This window comes from Neovison vison, chromosome 2 (genome assembly GCF_020171115.1).
Source record: "Neovison vison isolate M4711 chromosome 2, ASM_NN_V1, whole genome shotgun sequence".
Lineage (NCBI taxonomy): Eukaryota > Metazoa > Chordata > Mammalia > Carnivora > Mustelidae > Neogale > Neogale vison.
The window spans coordinates 71,607,095-71,626,611 of NC_058092.1; the positions used below are offsets into that span (position 1 = coordinate 71,607,095).

Below are 19,517 nucleotides of genomic sequence, written 5' to 3' on the forward strand. Positions count from 1 at the left end.
ATGAGTCCCACAGTTCACCTGAAATTATTCCACTCATTAGAGCATACAATCCTTAAGGGGACTTGCCTACTACTTAAATTGAGGCATACTTATAAACTTCTCTGCTGCACCACAAACAACAGCTTTTTTCTCACTTAGAAACACTATGCTTTGAAGAAGTTTAAAAACAATTCTCAGAAAGGAGATCAGTTCTATAGAAAGTTTAATGAGGGTGAACTAACTCATCTTCCCATTTTAGAACAAATCAAAACTCAAAAGTTTATAGATGTTCAGTAAAAATATTTGTGGTTCGGGTTAATCACACCTCCCCCCCCCCATCAGAAAAGTTCCTTGGCTAGTTATTCCTCTTCCTTTTATCCAGAAGACCCGGGGGGGGGGGGTGGAGGGGAGGAGGGTCTCAAGGTCTCAATATACAACAATCACTTGTAAAATCTGGGGGTAGGCAGCCTCTGAGATGGCTCCCAACTATTCCTGTTAACTGGTGTACACATGTTAGGGTGCCTCTGCTCCCTGGCTGTGGGCTGGATTTAGTGGCTAGCTTCTAACAAATCAAATACAGCAAGAGGTCACAGGATTTCTTTTCCAAATTTAGGTGATTAAAAGGCATAGCTTCCTTTAGGGATCACTTATCATCCATTGTCTCTCGGATCCCTCTTTCGGTCATGAAAGAGCAGCCCCATGACAGGTTGGTGGGGCAAGGTTAACGGATGTCTCCAGACAACAGCCTGTGAGGACCTGGAGCCTGCCCAGAGTCACAGAGTGAGTTTAGAAGTATTCTTTCTCCTGGAGTTAGACCTTAATGGCTGCAACCTTGACCAACACCTCAACCACCACCTGGTGAGAGCTCCTCAGCTACAGGCACCCAGACAAGCCACACCCAGATTACTGATTGACAGAAACTGGAAAATAAATACTGGTGTTTCAAGCTGCAAAGTTTTAGAGTAATTTATTATGCAACAATAGATAACCAAGATAAGATTTTTAAAATATATATACATTTCTGAGTCCCTTCCATAATTCATCTGTCTTTAGCTGAAATATAACTAAAGTGACATCATATACTACAAGTGCAACAATCAGCTTTATGACAATATCACTCAGTACTACAATTAATCACTCTATATTATTATAGATGGATGCCTCCCTCAATGGTTTATGAAATTCTACAGGAAGTTATGGGCTTTCCTACAAGGTAGGGATCTTTGTTGAAACAAACAGTGTCTGAAACAAAGCAGGTGCTCAGTAAATGTTTATAAAATGAACTGCGTCCCACATATGGCCCACCCACTTCCAGCCTGCGCTTTCCTCTTTCTCCTAACCCAAATCTAACACTTTTTCCAAGCCCAGAAAAACCACCACCATCATTCCCTCCACACAGGTTCTCTTGATTCTCTACTAATTTGTTTCATCGTTCCTAAACTCTCACGTACTGCACATTTCACACTCCTGTATTCCCTCCACTAATCTTAACAGAGCAAGACTCAGTAATTCAGGTAAATCAAAATGTTCACTCCAGCAAGCACCGGCAGATAAAGGAAAACAGCAATGGAAAAGAGGCAGAAGATGTGAGTCCTTAAAAGGAAAGTATTACTTTCTTCATCTTCTAAATCTCTAACACATCTACCAACTGAGAGAGAGCTCAACAGAAACATAAGCAGTGTCTTGATTATAAGATTTCCTTCACACAAGTACAATATTTTAAGTATTCTTTTCAAGTTCAGTTGATATTCAAACTTGAGAAGGCACAACTGCCTACCTAATCAGAAGTCTAAAACCTCAATCAAGTGTCAGGAAATAAAAGATTTTCATTATATAGGAAAGCAATAACAGTATACCATCTAGGTTTCTAAATATTGTACAAGACTTGTGACCTATTAAACGTTTGGGCAAAATCTCACAAAGTCAGAGTTACCAAATTGTTAGGCTAAGAAAATAAAATCATTAAAACAAAACCTTTAAATAGTGTTCCTATCTTAGAAATGTCATAAAAATTAAAAATTGTTATCAGCATATTTTAAATAGATGTTATTACTCTCAAAAAGCAAATATATGATTTAAAAATTAATACCACCATCTATATGTCTGTTCAAAGGAGAATACAGATTTTAATTCCATTAAATATACTGCTGTTGCCTTACACAAAACCATTCAGGTGTGCACATCAGTGTAGAAACACACTAATTCAACTTCTGAGAAAACCATCTTTTACAAATTTAAAATCCAAACGAATTCATTGGAGTGGCAGAATTTAATAGTGTACTTTCCCACAGAAACAAATTCCTCCTAACTTAAAATTGAATAAATATCTGAATGGCTGAAACTCAAAACTCGGTGTTCCCTTCACCACCTGTCCCTCTTGGCTGGGTCTGTGGCTCCAGGGACTGACAACCAGGAGTACAGCATGCACAGAGCTGGGCTCACAGCGTGACCAGGTGTCCTCACCTGGAAAATGGGATGACACCATCTTCTCTGGAGGGTGGCTGTGGGGATGTAACAAGGTCACAGGTGAAAACTAAGCACCACGGACCTGGGGAGAGGGAACTGATGGAACAAACACGTGCCAGATGCTGTCCTCAATGTTCTACATGTATTACAAAGCCAATCCTCACAACAATCCTACATTATCTCCTTTTTCCAGTTAAGAAAATCAAGGCACAGAGAGGCTAGCCGCCTCCTCCCCAGACTCGAGGGCCCATCCTCTTCACCAGCACATGCTGCTGCTGCTGTTGCTTCCGTGGATGAGAGGCCCGGGAAGCAGTACTCCTCCCCTGGATCCTTACGGCCATCACTCCCTAACCGGTACCTCCAGCTGGGCCAGGACTACACGAGATGGCATGAAGACACAAATTATGGGAAAAACTGCGTGTGCATCTCTTTGGGTTGAGGCATACAATCCTGCTGAATCTCCAGGCCAGAATCTGCCATTAGAAAGCCACCCTCTTCGTAGCTTTGGGAGCTCTACGTTAAGCTTCCAACACACACTGGAATCCACTGTTGCTGCAGTATGAGAACCAGTATGCTATCATGGTTAAAAACACATGGTTAACAATCTGAGGGGTTTGAAGTGGCGGGGGGGTGGGAGGTTGGGGTACCAGGCGGTGGGTATTATAGAGGGCACGGCTTGCATGGAGCACTGGGTGTGGTGAAAAAATAATGAATACTGTTTTTCTGAAAATAAATAAATAAATAAATAAATAAATTAAAAAAAAAAAAAAAGCACATGGTTAAAAGTCAGACCACCTGGTTTCAAACCCTAGTTCCACCACCCACAAATGAAGTGGCCCTGAACGATTTCTGGCCTTCATTTTCCTCATTTGCAAAAGGAGAGTAAAAACAGTCTTTAGTCTCAAAGGATTATCATATGGCTAAGTAACACACTGAGTTTTAAAATTTAATTGATAATCTTATTAAATAGGTTTATGCATCCACAGGGCTTAACACAGGGTCTTGGGTACATGGCAAGTGCTCAATAAATGTTAGCTATTATTAGACAGTTTAGTAACTTGGGAACATTTCCTGGTATTTATTAATTTAAAAAAGTCACAGAATGATTATCTAACATGACCTTATTTGGTCATTAAAAACCCCCCAAATTATAGGAGTATATACACATAGGTATAAATTCTGCTCTACACACATAGAACTTTATATAAGAACAGGAAAAAACAGAAAACAAAACCAATCTGTTAAGAAAAAAAGAACTTTATCTCTTTATATACTAATCCCCACACACAGATAACCATGGGTAATCCTTACTTTTTTGTGTCTCCTAAATTTTCTATAAGTGAATGTGCTTATCTTAAAATGGGGGGGGACCCATGTTTTTAAAAAGCCATTACAGTGATAAGCAGATGCGATGGGTGTGAACAGCATCACTCTCAACCACCAAAATTAACAGTAGAATGGCATAAGTAACAAAAAGTATGAAATATTTATTTCCAGATTAACCAATCAATCTGCAGCTCTGTTGGGCAAAAATTGGTTAGAAAGTATACGAATGTCCTAGAGCTACTAAGATACCCAAGTATTAAAGGGCAACAGAACAGTGGTCAGTAATGTTTAGCAACGGTCAGTAATTGGTAGTTTTAGATGGCAATCTAGTAGTCTACAAAAATTTGCAATCTATAAACCTTTCCACTAATCAATTATACTTTTGGGCATCTATTACTACATATCCCATCGTACAAATAAGCAAGCAAATCATAATGGCAAGGAACTAGAGACAATCTAAATGTCACCCACAAATAGTCAAAAGCCAATATGGATAGTAGAGCTAAAAGATGGGCTACTTTGGGATTATTAAGGCAGATCTGCATGTATAGAAAGAAAAAAAACAAGTTATTGATAATAAGAATTGTATGATCACCATTTTCCTTTAAAATTATACTATCTAAATACTACCTAAATTTAGGAGAAAGGTCTAGAAAAGTTACAAACTGTTACTCATATGACAATCCTGTGGCATGAGATGGCTGGGTATAGGGAGGGGTGGACCTAACCTACATTCACTTCTTCAATAGTACATTTTGATATAGCTGGAGTGTTTTAGGGGCATGGATTATTTTGTAAAATTCTTAGAGGCAGTGGATTCATGCAGAATTAATGAGATACTGTGTGTGGAAATACTCCCACCTCAATCCCAGATGGTAGCAACCTTACCCTTTAGTGGAAATAACTTAGACAAATGATAAATTCTTTCCACCAATGAATTAACACTTCCAGCACCATTCCCACATATTCATGCCTACAAGTCTTCACACTGAGGCCCTGCTTTGTCGGAGCATAATCTGTGGGGATCTAGCCCATCAGGGAAGACTCGCCCCATCTCCCCACCCTGAACCCCAAAGGCTGTGAAGAGGAAAGACAGAAAGAGTACTGGCAGACCTGGCAAAGGGGAACTGTTCCTCTGGTTTATTTTAATCTAAACTTGGTAGGAGAAAAGAGGGGAGAGACTGACTTTGATTTATAACTATTGAGATTCTTTTCAAAAAATAATGTTCTTACTCTGCCAACCTTCCATGACTCAAGCAACTGATAGGTGTATTTCTCTCCAAGAGAGCAGCTGATGAAGTCACAGAGGTGTGTACTTAAGAGTTATGCCACACCATCTGATACTTCTTTGTACACTGACTTCTACTGCTAATCTTTTCATCTGTTTTGGTCGTGGCTCCCCAAATGATTTGTTAGTTGTCGTTTTTTGTTTGTCTTTCACGGCACTGTCACATCAGGGAAGACGCACAGGATGGGGAAAGAGCATGAGTCCAGGTGGCAGGGCCTAGGGTTCTCAGGGCCACTTCTAGCATTTCCTGAGCAACCCTGAGCTGCTCACCATTTCTCTCATTTTCAGTTTCCACACCTGTAAAATAAGGAGGTTGAACTAGAAGATCATTAGAGAATTTTTGCCTATTATCTATGTTTATTACATTTTCATGGGACTTCATATGGAATTGAGTAGAGCTATTCATATCAAAATGTCTTCTTTACATTGTTATAACAATGTGCACACCTGGTCTTCACAGCTATTTGTTCAACAAACAAGATGCTACCAAATCCTGATAACAATTTATTACGCATAAACCATTTACAAGGAACAATTTAAAGCATTTTACATGTATTAACTCATTTACTCTCACAATAGCCCAAAGAGTTATCCACCCCATTACAGAGGACAAAACTGAGAATCAGAGAGCTTTCTTGCCTGAGGTCATACAGCTAGAATGTGACAAAGCCAAGATTCCAACACATTTAACTATTACACCCTACTGTCTTTATTGTAGGAGTTGAGGGAATATATAGTACATGAGTTGCTTTTCAAACTGAACACACACAGGTACTCACTTTTCTACCAAGTCACCTTGAGATGAAATTACAAATCAGATCACCCTTATTCCAAACGAGTGACAGGGATGTGAACTACGTAAGAGCAGACAAAACATTAGATGTTATAGCAATTCAAAAAAATTATTTTTGAAAAAATCTAGTGAATAGAGACATCAAATTGCCAGGCTTTCCCCAAACTGCCATTCCCTTCTATTTGTGCTTTCAGGTAGATCTCTCTGTACTGAAACTTCTCTTCCACCACCTAAACGGAGCTCCTGGTCAACAGGCCTGGTATCGTACTGTTTGTACTTTGCTTTGCCATGAACTATCATAAATGACCCATGGTAGGATCCAGTAAAACATTCGCTGAACAAACGTCAACTAAGTTCAATGACGTATTAGTGTGAGGTATACTCCTTTAATACTGTGAGAGACAAGAATCCACACTTCAGCCACGCTGCACCTTGGAATGGTGTTCAATTCAGTCTTGACTGGTGCCAGGGAAGCAGCAAGGTGGCCCTGTATATCAATCAAGAGCATGACAGTTTAGAGATAGTCCACCACTTTCAAATTCTTCCAATGTATAAGTAAGAAAGCATCATATTCTTACAAGAGGATTAAGAACAAAAAAGAAGCACTGTTTTAACATCTATTTTACTTTGTAAGGTTAAAAGTAGCCAATAAGATCAAGTGAAAAGGGCGCCTGGCTGGCTTAGTGGGTTAAGCTTCTGCCTTCGGCTCAGGTCATAATCTCAGGGTCCTGGGATCGAGCACCATATTGGGCTCTCTGCTCAGCAGGGAGCCTGCTTCACCCTCTCTTTTTGCCTGCCTCTCTGCCTACTTGTGATCTCTGTCAATAAATAAATAAAATCTTTTAAAAAATCAAGTAAAAAAAGTTACCATTCATTGGTATTTTATTCCTAAATGTATTAAAGACAATGGGAATAACAATAATGACAACAACAAAACCTACCATAATTCATGGATTTGTAATACTGTAATCATGTATCTGTAGTAGCTTTTACAATGACTCAGCTCAAATTCAGTCATCAGTTACAGTTCTCAAATTATGGTCCCAGGACTAGTGGCATCAATATAGCACATAGAAATTGTTAAAAATGCAAATTCTCGGGGCACCTGGGTGGCTCAGTGGGTTGAGCCTCTGCCTTCGCCTTGGGTCACGATCTCAGGGTCCTGGGATCGAGCACCGCATCGGGCTCCCTGCTCAGCGGGGAGCCTGCTTTCTCCTCTCTCTCTCTGCTTGCCTCTCAGCCTACTTGTGATCTCGGTCTGTCAAATACATAAATAAAATCTTAAAAAAAAATTGCAAATTCTCCAGGCACCTGGGTGGCTCAGTCAGTCAAGCTTCTGACTTCAACTCAGGTCATGATCTCAAATAAAATGTCTCTCTCAAACAACATCTTTAAAAAAAAAAAAAAATGCAAATTCTCAAGTCCCATTCTAAGCCTAAAGATTCAGAACCTCTGGGAGTGGAACCTACAAATCAATGTTCTAACAGAACCTCCATGGGATTCTGATGCATCAAACTTGAGATCATGGTTCTACTCTACAGAATGTGCTTCAGAAGAAGTTAGAATTCTACTTAAGCAGTTTAGAATATGGAATGCTGAAAGGATTCTTTCTTAAGGGTGCTGCAGAATGGATTTCAGGAATAATGCAAAAATGTTCCAGAGTACTCGGTGGAGGTTGAACATAATAGTCCTAGAGAGTGTCTGGCTAAGGCTTACTAAACCACAGTGGGTGGGAGAACCTCTCAAAAACAAATTCGACAGGTGAGATTGATGTATCCTATTCACACACTCTACAACCCAGCAAGTCCACGTCTAGCTACAAATCTCAGAGACACTCTTGCCTTTGCGTGCCAAGAGGCAGGAACATCAACAGTGGCATCCTCACAGGAGCCAAGGAGCACAAGAGCATGACCCTGGAAGCAACGTGAACACCCCTCCATAGGAGGATGAGTAAACTGTGGCACATATGCAAAATGGAATCTCATGCCACAATCAGAAGCTGCAGTGACACACAATCTAGAGGACTGTCAGCAAATACTAAGTGGATGAATTTCAGCATTATAGTAAGTGAAAAAACGCCTCAGAAGACAGGGCATGTGACATAGGTGTTAATCGTGAATGTGTTTGGAAAACTCAGAGATGCAATAAAGCTATGTTTTAAAAGATACCAAAGGAATGATGGCTATAAGATTCAGTATACAGGGGGTGCCTGGGTGGCTCAGGAAGTTGAGTGACTGACTCTTGATTTTGGCTCAGGTTTTGATCTCAGCAACATACAAACAAGCCTTGCATCCAGCTCTGGGCTCAGCAAAGTCAGCTTGTCCCTCTCCTTCTGCTCCTTCCCCAACTCACACTCTGCCTCTCTCTCTCTCAAATAAATAAATCTTAAAAAAAAAAAAAAATTCAGTAAACAGTTGCCTCAGGTGAGACAAGTAGGGCAAAGGGTTGGATGGGCCCTAATGGTCATATAGAGATTATTGTCAAGGTCCTACTTATGGTAGCTAGCACTGAGTATTAAAACTAAGTAAACAGATCAGTTACAAAAATATGTCCTAAGCCAAGCCATATAACTAATTCTTTGTACCTGAAAGTCTGTCCGTCCTTCCTTCCTTTCTCTTTCTTTTTTTCTTTTTTTTTAATATAGGAGTGGCTGTGAGCCTCAGTTGGTTAAGCATCTGATTCCTGATCTCAACTCAGGTCTGATCTCAGGGTCATGAGTTCAAGCCCTGCACTGGGCTCCAAATGGAGCCTACATTAAAAAAACAAAATAAAAAATAAAGGACCACCTGGGTGGCTCAGTCAGTTAAGCAGCTGCCTTTGGCTCAGGTCATGATCTCAGGGTCCCAGGACTGAGCCCCACATTGGGCTCCCTGCTTGGCAGGGAATCTGCTTCTCCCTCTTCCTCTACCCCTAAACCCCCATTCACGTGTGCATGCACAAATGCACGTGTGTGTGCACTCTGTCTCATAATCTTTTAAAAAATAAAAAATAAATTAAAAAAATATATATATATACACTGTTCCTCAAATATGTCAAACGCTTCTAAATTTTACCCAGTCCTGGCTATGACACACTAAGAGCTCTGGGTCCTCAGCCTGACAACTGGCAAGGCAGGGGCTAACCTGTTTGGGGTCACAAGCCAGTGACTCTCCCATCTTAAAAGTATAAGAACAAGCAGTTTCGGCTATAGTTTCAGAGCAACTATGGAGCCATTCAGATCTACATGGAATCCATGGACAAGGAGGGAAGACTTGAAACTTCTGTACTAGTTAATTACAAGAAACTTGGGGGGGTGCGCGGCACTCAACTTTCAGTTGATGTGGGTCATCAGCTATGCCATCCTTACAATGGCCCCAGAAAGGAGGACACAGAACACCATTTTACTGAGGTAAGAATCAGACTCAGAGAGATTAAGTAACTTGTCTACTTATAAACCTGGGGGCGGAAATAAAAACCTAGCTTTTAATAATATGGAAGCTAAGAATAAAAACTAGCTATTTATGATTCCAAAGCCTCACAGATCCTGTCCTCCTCTTGACTCTCACCAAGTATCCCAAGTAAATGATATAAATTCTCTGGGCCCAACTCTTCATTACAAAACAACACAGCTGGTGATGGGTTGCATTTATTGAAGATTTCTAGGATGTCTTCTTGAGTTTATATTTTAGATCTTACGTGCAAGGATATTTCTAGAACTTGAATACAGAATAAAAGATTAATGTTGAAGATGACAACCTGTAGATAGGAAAGTACAGACAAGCAAATCTACTGGCAAAGGACCAACAAACTCAAGACTGGGATCCTCATAACATAGACTAACTCTCAGATAAAGAGCAGATGAAATGCCTGGTACCCATCTTGGATTGTAGGTAGCTACTGGCCACTTGTTAAATTCTATACCTGATTTTAAATTCATCTATAGTGCCATGATTTCTTTAGAGTAATACACTTACAGCAATATTCTCCCAACTTGATGTTTCCAAAACATTAAGGTTCCATTTTTAGCAGCCCTGGCACAAAAGTATTATACCTAATTAGGCAATTAATGGCCAGGGCCTGGCTGATAGTCTTAGCCATGATAATGAGAATTGTGAAGGTCAGGTAAATACTTCAGAAGTTGGACTGACAAACATGATGACAAGTATACAAAAGCGAGGTTTGTGCTCGCTTCAGCAGCACATATACAAAAGGGAGGCATTTATTCTCTCATGTAAAAGTCAGTCTTTGGTAGTAGACAGAGAACAAAGTCACTTAGATAAAGAGAACAGAAAAGTAAGTTTAATAAAATTGGGTTTGTTTAAGTATGTGATGATAATGAGCTCAGTGTAGAACTTACTGGGTTTAAGAAGCCCTCATAAGATATTTAAATGGAGATAAAACTCTAGGGCTTGGAGATCAAAAAGACGTCAGGGCAGAATTAGGGAGTCATCAACATATATGCGGGTAGTTGAATCCATACAGAAAAAAGTGGCAAAAAAAAAGAAAAAGAAAAAAGAGGCAGCAGAAAGAACCCCAAAGAACATCAACATGTAGCAGGTGAGCCAAAGGGACCTAGATATATAGGAGATAAAAACAGGGGTGGGTTTTAGGAAAGCCAAGGGAAAAAAATTTTTTTAAAGAGGATGGGGTGATGAACAGCAGCAAATGCCATGAAAGAGCAAGATCTGAATAGAAAAATATAGTGGATTTGGCAATTAGTGACTTTATGACAAAGCTGAGCAGTAGAAATGAAAATCGGATTTCAGAAAAATGATCAGCAAATAAGGAGACAATAAATCATTTGCTCACGAAGCTTCATTTCACAGAATGTGAAAACAGACTTCTTTAAATGTAGAAAGGTTTTATTAGATGCTCATGTATTCACTAGCAACTAAAAAAAAAAAAACCTGTCCTTGAGTTAATTCCTATTCAATTATAGCATTTTTATATCAAATATAAATAATATTAAATACCCAATAAATTTATTTTTCCAGGCACCATTCTGGATATTAACATATTTTCTTATTTAATCACAACCCTAAGAAGTAGATATTATTATTCCTAATTTACAAATGAGACTAAAGCACAGAGAAAATAAGCTCTAAGAGTAACCTAAGACTGTGTAGTTAATAGTATGATAGTCAAAACCAAAGTCTGACTCAGCAGAGTTAGAGGGAGGGAGGGCACTGTGGGAAGCAAGAGTTAACAGATGAGAACTGTAAATATTACTGGCTAACTGGTTGTAGTTTAATTTCTACTTAAGAACTTGTTTTTAATTTGAAAGAGAGTTTGTGGCTTCTCTCATCTCAGAATCCTACACTGCTGGAATCTTTTTTTTTCCCTATGGCCCTTAGGACACAAAGATTCTGTACTGCATTATAATTTTATTAGCTCTTACCACATTGCAAGTTGCTTGAAAATGGAGCTGTATCTTTTTTATTTTTGTATCCTTATTCCCCCAATCTTAAAAGTAAAACATACTCAATAAAACTTGGTTGTATGAATAATCATTTCTGCCTTCCTCAAGTTTCTGTGGGCTTCAGTGAAATATCTTTCAAGTTTTTAATTGCTGAGTAGGACTGATGTCTCCTAGATGCTACTTAGACTGTGTTCAGAACATTTTCAGATCATTCAAGTCACCGATTTTGGTGGAAATACCCTTCTAAAAATTCAAATGACCTTCCCTGGATCATTTATCATTTAAAGGTTCCCTAGCACCTACTGGTCAAAGGTCACAGCCCTGTTCTCTAACCTCATCACTCACACCCAGCACGGGCCTCCAAGGACCAATCCACCAGTACTTCCTCAACCGTGTATTCGGCAGAACCTGACACCATGCACTCACCAGGTGAACTCCTTCTCTTCTGTCAAGACACAGCTGAAATTTCCCTTCCTAAAGTCTTGTCATATTTGCAATTTTCATTTTCTATTTTTGCTCTCTCTCCCTTACTGCACTGTTAATTTCCTTAAAACAAACTCCTCAAGGCAACACTCATCTTTTCTCTCTCTTCAGGCCTGGCAAGAAGCAGCTCTGAAAGCGTTTATTAAAGCAGGATTCAGTATTTCTGCTGGTACCATGTATACTGTTGACCCACTATCAAAAGTAAAGATTTCAGGTTGTTTTCCATTAGCAATAATGAATGGTGCACTTCTCTATTCTAGCTCATCTCATTAACTTGTGAATTCATTACCAGCTAATCATAATCACCATCACTAAAGACACGAAAAAGGCCCTCAGAGAATCAAAATCCTTGGTGTCCTGAGCAAAGAGTCAAACCAATAAGACATATTCACAACTACTGTAAAAGATACACACACACCCCCCAATCACTTAAAACACTTTGGAATGTCTCCAATTTAAGGATGGGAAATCAATTAAAATCACACAACTCTGGGTCAGTATCTTTCAACCTTTTAATCTGTAGGTGCATACTACCCAGAAGACTCAAATGTCTACTTTAATGAAACCCGGGTCATATCCAGCTTTGCCAAAGAGCAGGAGGTCAGGTTTATTGAGAACCCAAGAATATCATCTTTGTGGTGGCCTTCAGACTTTTGACAAATCATCTGAACAAGGAACACTGTAGTTTCTCATATAGCGCCTCAGCATGTCTGGAAGGGAATGTGCTTTAACAAGTCTTGTCACAAGGCACGATGTGTTATGAGGAGATCTTCACATTTCATCTTACAATAACAGTCTCTGCAGTTATCTTCAAGCTGCTGCACCCATGTTACTTAATCCTGGGGCTTTTTTATCTTCATGGCACAGATGGGGAAAGAGAAGGGAAGGAAGGGATAAAATGACTTAGCTGAAGAGGCCCCACAAGTCCCCCAAAGAGCCTTCATTTTAACCACCCGCTGCTAATCCTCTTTTCAAAGAACCATTTTGTTTGAGGAACTTTCACTGACAGCAAGCACAACAGAGGGTCAGATTGGTCATTAGCTTTTACTTGTTTAGTGTGAATGAATAACCTAAGCTCCCCAGGCCTCTGTGTTATGATAGCTCTGGGAGAGGAGTTCTGATGGATTAACTTTTGCTGACTGAATCCAAGTTCCTAAATCTACCTCTAACTTCTTCTAAATTTCAAGACAGCTTGACTTAAAGTTTAACTCTAACGGCATTTTTGTTTCTCTCCAGATCGCTCCTCCCGTTCAAATTTTATTCAGTCTCTTAAATGTGTCAAGTCACACCTACCTTTCAGTTCTGGATCAAGCTACCAGAATTTTCTTCCAAGCCACGCAATGTTCCAAGGCATCCAACATTCACAACCAACTCCAGAGACAGACTCTAATCTGTGTTGTCAGGGAAGCCCAACAATCTCAAACTGCAGGTAGCTTCCACTTACACTTTTGATCCACTCTTGGAGGACTGCCTCTTCTAATCCTCTCCCCATGGCGCTCCCCACTCCCAGAGCGAGATCTCAATTCTCAACGATTCAACAAGAACGCATCGGCGTTGCAAGATGACATTCTGGCAGTCACAACTATGGACCTTGGAATGAGGTAACAATCTAAAGATCCCTCCCCCCATTACATGTGCTAAACACAGATTATTTAGCTGATTCCATCTCTGGGCCCAAGTGACTTGCAAAACGGCGACCAGCATAGGCTCAAAAGCGGGCAGGGAGCTCACAATTCGGTTTACCGTTCTTGACTATAAAATTCTATACCAAAATATTTTCACACTTGCCTGCCGTTCAGATGATGTAAGCTCTTCCCCTTGACTTTTAACTAGATCTCTTCCCCTGCAGCGGCCACGGGCCACTCAGTAACTCATTCTAAGGACTGCCTCTTGCGGCTCGCCCCAACAAATCCCGAAGCCGGCAAACTCCGCAGCCTCCGCGAGCGACACACCGCAGCCCCAAACTGGCCACCCCCACCTCCCCCACGTCCCCGCGTCTCTCGTCATCCCACACCAGGCGCCACCCTCTCTCCATCCCAGAGAAGATTTTGGGATCCCCGGGCCAGAGCCCTCTCGCCGGCTCAGTGTGGCAACCGCCTGCGGGAGCGGACCCGAGCTGGCACCTACCTCCCACCTCCTCCTCCAGGCACTGCCGGGGTCAAGGCTCGCCCGCCTCCTCCAACGGCCCCAACGGCCGCGCCGAGCCTCTCGCCGAGGAGCGGGGCGCCGAGCCAGGTGCCGGCGCTCACCTCCGCGCCCGCCCTCCGGCTCCCCGCCGGCGCCCGACCCAGACTCTGCCGGCGCCCCCGCCCCTCTACGGGCGGGCGCGTCACAATCCCCGTCGCAGGGGGATCGCTCACCGTCACGGCCCCCGAGAGTGGCGGGGACGCACCGCTCGTCGACCTAGACCGGCTCGCGCAGCCCCGAGGGCCCGCACAGGCGCGGCGGCACGCAGCGCCCAGCGCCTGCGGCCCCGCCTCCGCCTCGGGCTCCCGCCTTCCCCGCCCCCGGCCCGGCTTCGCTCCGCCCCTCGCGGCCACCCCCTGCATCGGCAGGTTCGCAAGGTTCCCACCCCGCCCCCGCGCCGCCAGCGCCGCAGGCCCAGCCGCCTCCCATTGGCTCCGCCAGTTGCTAGGCGATGAACAACCGCGGCCTGCATTGGCCCCCGGAGCCTCCTACCCACCCCCCCCTTTCCAAAAAAACCTAGAGAAAAAGAAAACCTTATCCCCAGAGCCGGAGCGGGATGCGGGCGCAGCTGCGGCTGCGGCACCTGTTACGCCCTGTGATTCACCCGGCCGGGTCCTGCTCCCCGCCCCCTCCTTACGCCGGCAGAGCTGGGGCCCCTGGACTCCGTGGGCGAAGCGAGTCGTGGTTGCTTTAAGGCGCGTGTTCCGAGCCTCAGTGAACCCCAGCACCCACCCGAGAAGCAAAAGTGAGGCTCCCAGAAGACCCACGTGCGCTGGCAAAAGTGGAGAAATAAACCACACAACAGCCGGCACCCAGAATTAGGTCAGGCCCAGGGGAAGGGAGCGTCAGGCGTCGGGGATTGTAGTTGCAAACAACCCGACCCAGGTTAAATTAGATGTAAAATTAGGGCAAAGAAACGGACCTGGGCAGAAGAGAGCGAGAGTACTAACAGATGGCCCTCGTGAACTACAAGTTGATGCAGAAATGTCCCACACCCACTCGACAAAATATGTGCAGAGAGAATGAATGCCTGTGCGGCACCGGTAGCCAGGGTCAGATCCGCTCCTCCCCTATTCCATGTCAGCCTAAAATTCTCCAGGGAGGAAAGGAGGCCAGAGAAAAAAAGGGGATCAGATGGTGAAATCGCAGGCATACGAGTTGAGTTATAAACACAAAGATGTGCTTTGATGCATTTTGTTTTTCGTGAAGCCAGTGAATTTACTCAAGAGAGGAGAAACAGGTTTGGTATTTTAAGGAGGCTTCTGAGAGCACTTTGAAACCTAAATAGTATGAGACAAAAACAAGAAATATGAACACTGAGGAACAAGGGCCGGAGTAGTGCTCCCACCTCCCCCGCCTCCAGTGGCCACGCACTGACCCGCAATCCTGGATGAAAGACTGAGACAAGAAAATGAGCGCGCTGTGGTGACAACTTCCGAGCACAACGAAATCCTCTTTGCTTTTGGCCTAAGCCATCAGGAGACTGGCTGGATGCTGGTTAAGCATAGGTGAAGGACGCCCAAAGAGCCTGTTAGGGTCCATCTTCCTAAGAACGCTATGAGCCCAGGGCTAATGGGGAAGAGGAAACCAATCACTACCAGTGATTACCTAACCCACTAACCTAGGATACTGATGGGGGCGGAAGGGAGTTACTCCTGCTCCCAAAAGGGGTTTTGAAATGTCCACTGTCTGCCTGCAGAATTCCACACCTCTTCCCATCCTAGGAAACAGCTTAATGTCACGTCACAGTTTTTTCTTGACATAACAAGGCTTCATTTTGACCATCCTCCCCCCAATCCCCACCCCGCCCCCGCCACAATGAAAAAGGGAGTGCTCACTCTTCGGTAGCTAAAAGAGTTGAGATCAATCAATTCAGTAAGTAGTGCCTGGCACACACTTTTGTGATCTAACCACTAACAGAGCTGGATTCTAAGAACGTTTGGGTAAGGCTGAAGTGAACTCTGGAAAGTTCCAACCCGCCCCCACCCCCAAGGATGTGTCTGATCTTTCTGTATAGCAGTTTTCAATTTTTTGGTTTCAGGAGACCCTTTCCTTTCCTAAAAATGATTGAGGGCCTCAAGGAGCTTTTGTTTATATGGGTTACATCTATTGATGTTTACACTATTAGAAATTTTTAAAATTTAAGATGCTTACTTAAAAAAATAAAAATTACATCTTAATATAAATGGCACATTTTTATGGAAAATAACTAGTTTCCTCCTATAGGTGAAGAGCGTCATGATTTTAAAAAATTTGTAGATTTCTTTAATGTCTGGTCTAATGGAAGGTCGTTTGATTTTTATATCCACTGAATTCAGTCTGTTGTACTATTTCAGGCTTCTACACTCATAAAGGAATGGCAGTAAAAAGGACAAATAACATTTTAGCTTTATAATTAAAATTGATTTGACTGCATTCTCCCTGAAAGGGAGTTGGCAATGTCCCCTGCCTCAGGGTTCCTAAGATTATACTTTGAGAACCACTGGTCTAAACCTGTCTTGATGCTCTGTCCCTGTTTGCTGACCACCAGTTTGTTTATTCTTTTTTTTAAAAAAAGATTTTATTAGACACACGAGAGAAATCACAAGTAGGCAGAGAGGGAGGCAGAGAGAGAGGGGGAAACAGGCTCTGTGCTGAGCAAAGAGCCTGATGTGGGGCTCAATCCCAGAACCCTGAGATCATGACAGCAGAAGGCAGAGCTGAAGGCAGAGGCTTAACCCACTGAGTCACCCAGGTGCCCCCTGACTACCAGTTTAGAAGCTGAGCATATGACTTAATTCTGGGGAGTATATAATATGAAGTGGGAGGGTATTGGACTTTGGGGGAAGAGTTTTATCCCTGAGAACCGAAAAGTCTTTTCTTCATCTCTTGCTTTTGTCGTCCTCCAGTGAGTAAGACATGTTTGGAGCTGTTGTGGTTCATCCCACAATAGTGAGAGAAAAGAAAGAAAAATACAGGAAAAGCAGCCCAGAACCCAAACACCACTGAGCGGCTGAGTTAACCTATCCTGTCTCTGCCTATCTCCTCCAGACTGCTCACATGCTTGTTATGATGTATCCCCAGTGCCTAAAACAGTACCTGGTACTTGGTGGTTGGTGCTCAGTACTTATCTGGTAAATGAAGAAACATAACTTCAAATGAATGGTTTTTCATTTCTAAGTAATCACCCTGGCGGGCTGTATATATGACCTAGTCCATAGATGCTGCTCAAAAGGTATCACATCAGTTGGTACTGAATTTGTTGAAACAAATTCTTTCTTTAAGAATCAATCTGAGTTTTGGAACAATCCAAAAGTTATCCTGAGCCAAATCTAATGAACACATTCTGGAGCCATGTTAAAGTGCCAAACGTGTGTTTTTCCAACGAAGTAACTACATTTGGATAGATAGAGAAAGGTCAAAAAACAAGATGTGTTTGATTTTCTAAGACAATAAACTGACTCTGAACATAATTTCAAAGAGGAAGAGTTTTAAAAATGCATACCAGTAACGTTGCAGAAAAAATATGTGTGTATATATGAGTATATATACATAAATATATTTTTAAAGTATTTATAAAACATATATACATATATATATATGTTTGTGTGGTATGTACGTGTATGAACGAATCTCTTCCAAACTGTCTTCAGACTTCTTGCGCCTTCAACATCAGAGTCTTTCAAAAATGAAAATCCACCACCCCACCCCCAATAAAAACCTTCAATGACCTCTCATTGTACTTAGCATGAAATTAAACTCCCTACCCAATCGTACACACATGATCTGGCCCCCATCCCCCTCTTGGAAATCTCACTCTGGCACACAAAGTTCCAGAGATGCAGCGGTCCCCTTCTCGGTCCTCTGGCCCCTTTGAACCTACCATTCAGTCCACCTGGGAGGCTCTTCCCACAGAGGTTTAAACTCTGATTCTTTTTCATCATTCAGACCCCACTTCCATACATAAGGTAAGCTTTCCAGGCTTGATTCTATTTGTCGACTTGTTTCCTTATTTGTGGTCTGTCTCCTCCCACAAGAATGGAAGCCCCATGAAGACAGAGACTTTGGGTGTGCTTGTCTCCACAGCCCCAGCCCCTCCGTGCCCGCACGGAAGGGTTGCTGACCAAACTAGTAATTGTGAGATTGGGAGGGAGTGAGATAGGAGGGAAGGAACATCTGCTTTACATTTCATTAGCTTCTGTTATACACGAATCTTTACAAGCATGACTTCCTGTAATTTTAAAATATTTTCATTCTGCTGAAATAGCCTCTGACTTTAGTACATGTATTAATAACCCACTCCCTATTTACTCATATGTGTGCCTTAGAAACCAGTGTTTCACATAGCACAGGAAAATTTTAGGTCCCACAGCTTCTCCTGATGTGTATATTTAAATTTGGAGAGTAATGAACAAACTTATAAAGGCTTTCTGTGGCAATTCATACCATCTGGATGACTTCAATAACCGCAACAATTTCTGGATGGAGATGAGAATGTTTCTTGTCAGAGCCTGTATGCTGTAGCAGATGAGAAGATGGGCTGAGTCACTTCTCCTGAATGGCAACACTTTTATTAATTCTGTGTTCTGGCCAGGACCACCTTTCCAGGGGTGGCATGATGGATAAACAAGGTCTTACTGGATATTGTACTAATAACTCTCTTATTCATGGCCTCATTTTATTTACAAGATCAATTTAAGCCTGTTTGTAATTAACTGCATAATAGGTTTAGGATGGATTTCAAGAGCCAAGAGACTTCAGAGTCCTCCCTGTGGGCTGGGGTGGTGAGGGAGTACTCCACAGAGACAAGGAGCTGGAGTAAGGCCTTGGGGCCATCTTCCCTCCGCTAGGCTGGCAAAAGGCAGAGACCAGACCACCAGCTCTGCTTTCTGACTTCTAAAAGTTGGCGTTCCACTTGGCTAGACAGGACTCCCCTCGCTAGCTGACTGACTCTCTGCATCGTGCCACATTTCCAAAGATGATTCACTTCTGGCCAGTCCCTCTGGATTTGGGCCAGCAGTCATCCAGCTTGAAATGACAGTCCTGAGCCACTTATAAAGTGTTACTGGGTTTGCAGAAAAACCCACCACTGCGGTTCCCTTTTCTTTTCATCTCCACTGAGGAGAAGATTTCAAAACAAAACTATCCCTCCACATGACCTGCCCCACCCCACCGGGCCACCTAGGAACACAGGCAGAACAGTAGACAATGGCCTGATCACCTTCCAGGCATCCCATTCTTAGTGCTTTAGATTGTTGTCTGGTCTGCTGAGGGTTTTTGCTCTCCTATTTCTCTTTTTCGTAAGGTTTCTTTCTGAGCAAGAATGCCAGGTGAATTTTATTAAGTTCTCACACTTTGGTTTCCAACTCTCCACTTGTCCCCAGATTGACTTGTTAATTTTAAAATATGAGGTGCAAAACTCAACTATGCATAAATCACTCAAGCGATCATAAGATACTATCATAGAAAGGTGGTAAGGTATCAACCAGAGTAGTTCTCAAACCCTGCCTTTCCAGGAGAGAAGCGTACTTCCCTTGGTAAATGCAGCAAACACACGTAACACACACACACGGGCACACACACACACACACTGGGCCATCATTTTGAGCATTTTGAAC

At 42.6% G+C, this 19,517-nt stretch overlaps 1 protein-coding gene across 4 annotated transcripts in view; it reads right to left on the reverse strand.

Moving 5' to 3' along the window:
• LOC122900136 (SSX family member 2 interacting protein) overlaps positions 1-14,154 on the reverse strand; it is a 43,609-nt gene extending 29,455 nt beyond the window's left edge. The window contains exon 1 of one of the 4 annotated variants that reach the window (XM_044238589.1): positions 14,094-14,154. The gene's annotated coding sequence lies outside the window, so the exon portion shown is untranslated. Of the gene's footprint in view, positions 1-13,860 lie in introns of all 4 variants that reach the window. The other 3 variants (XM_044238590.1, XM_044238588.1, XM_044238591.1) reach the window with 3 other exon arrangements.
• Between the last annotated feature and the right edge of the window lie 5,363 nt (positions 14,155-19,517).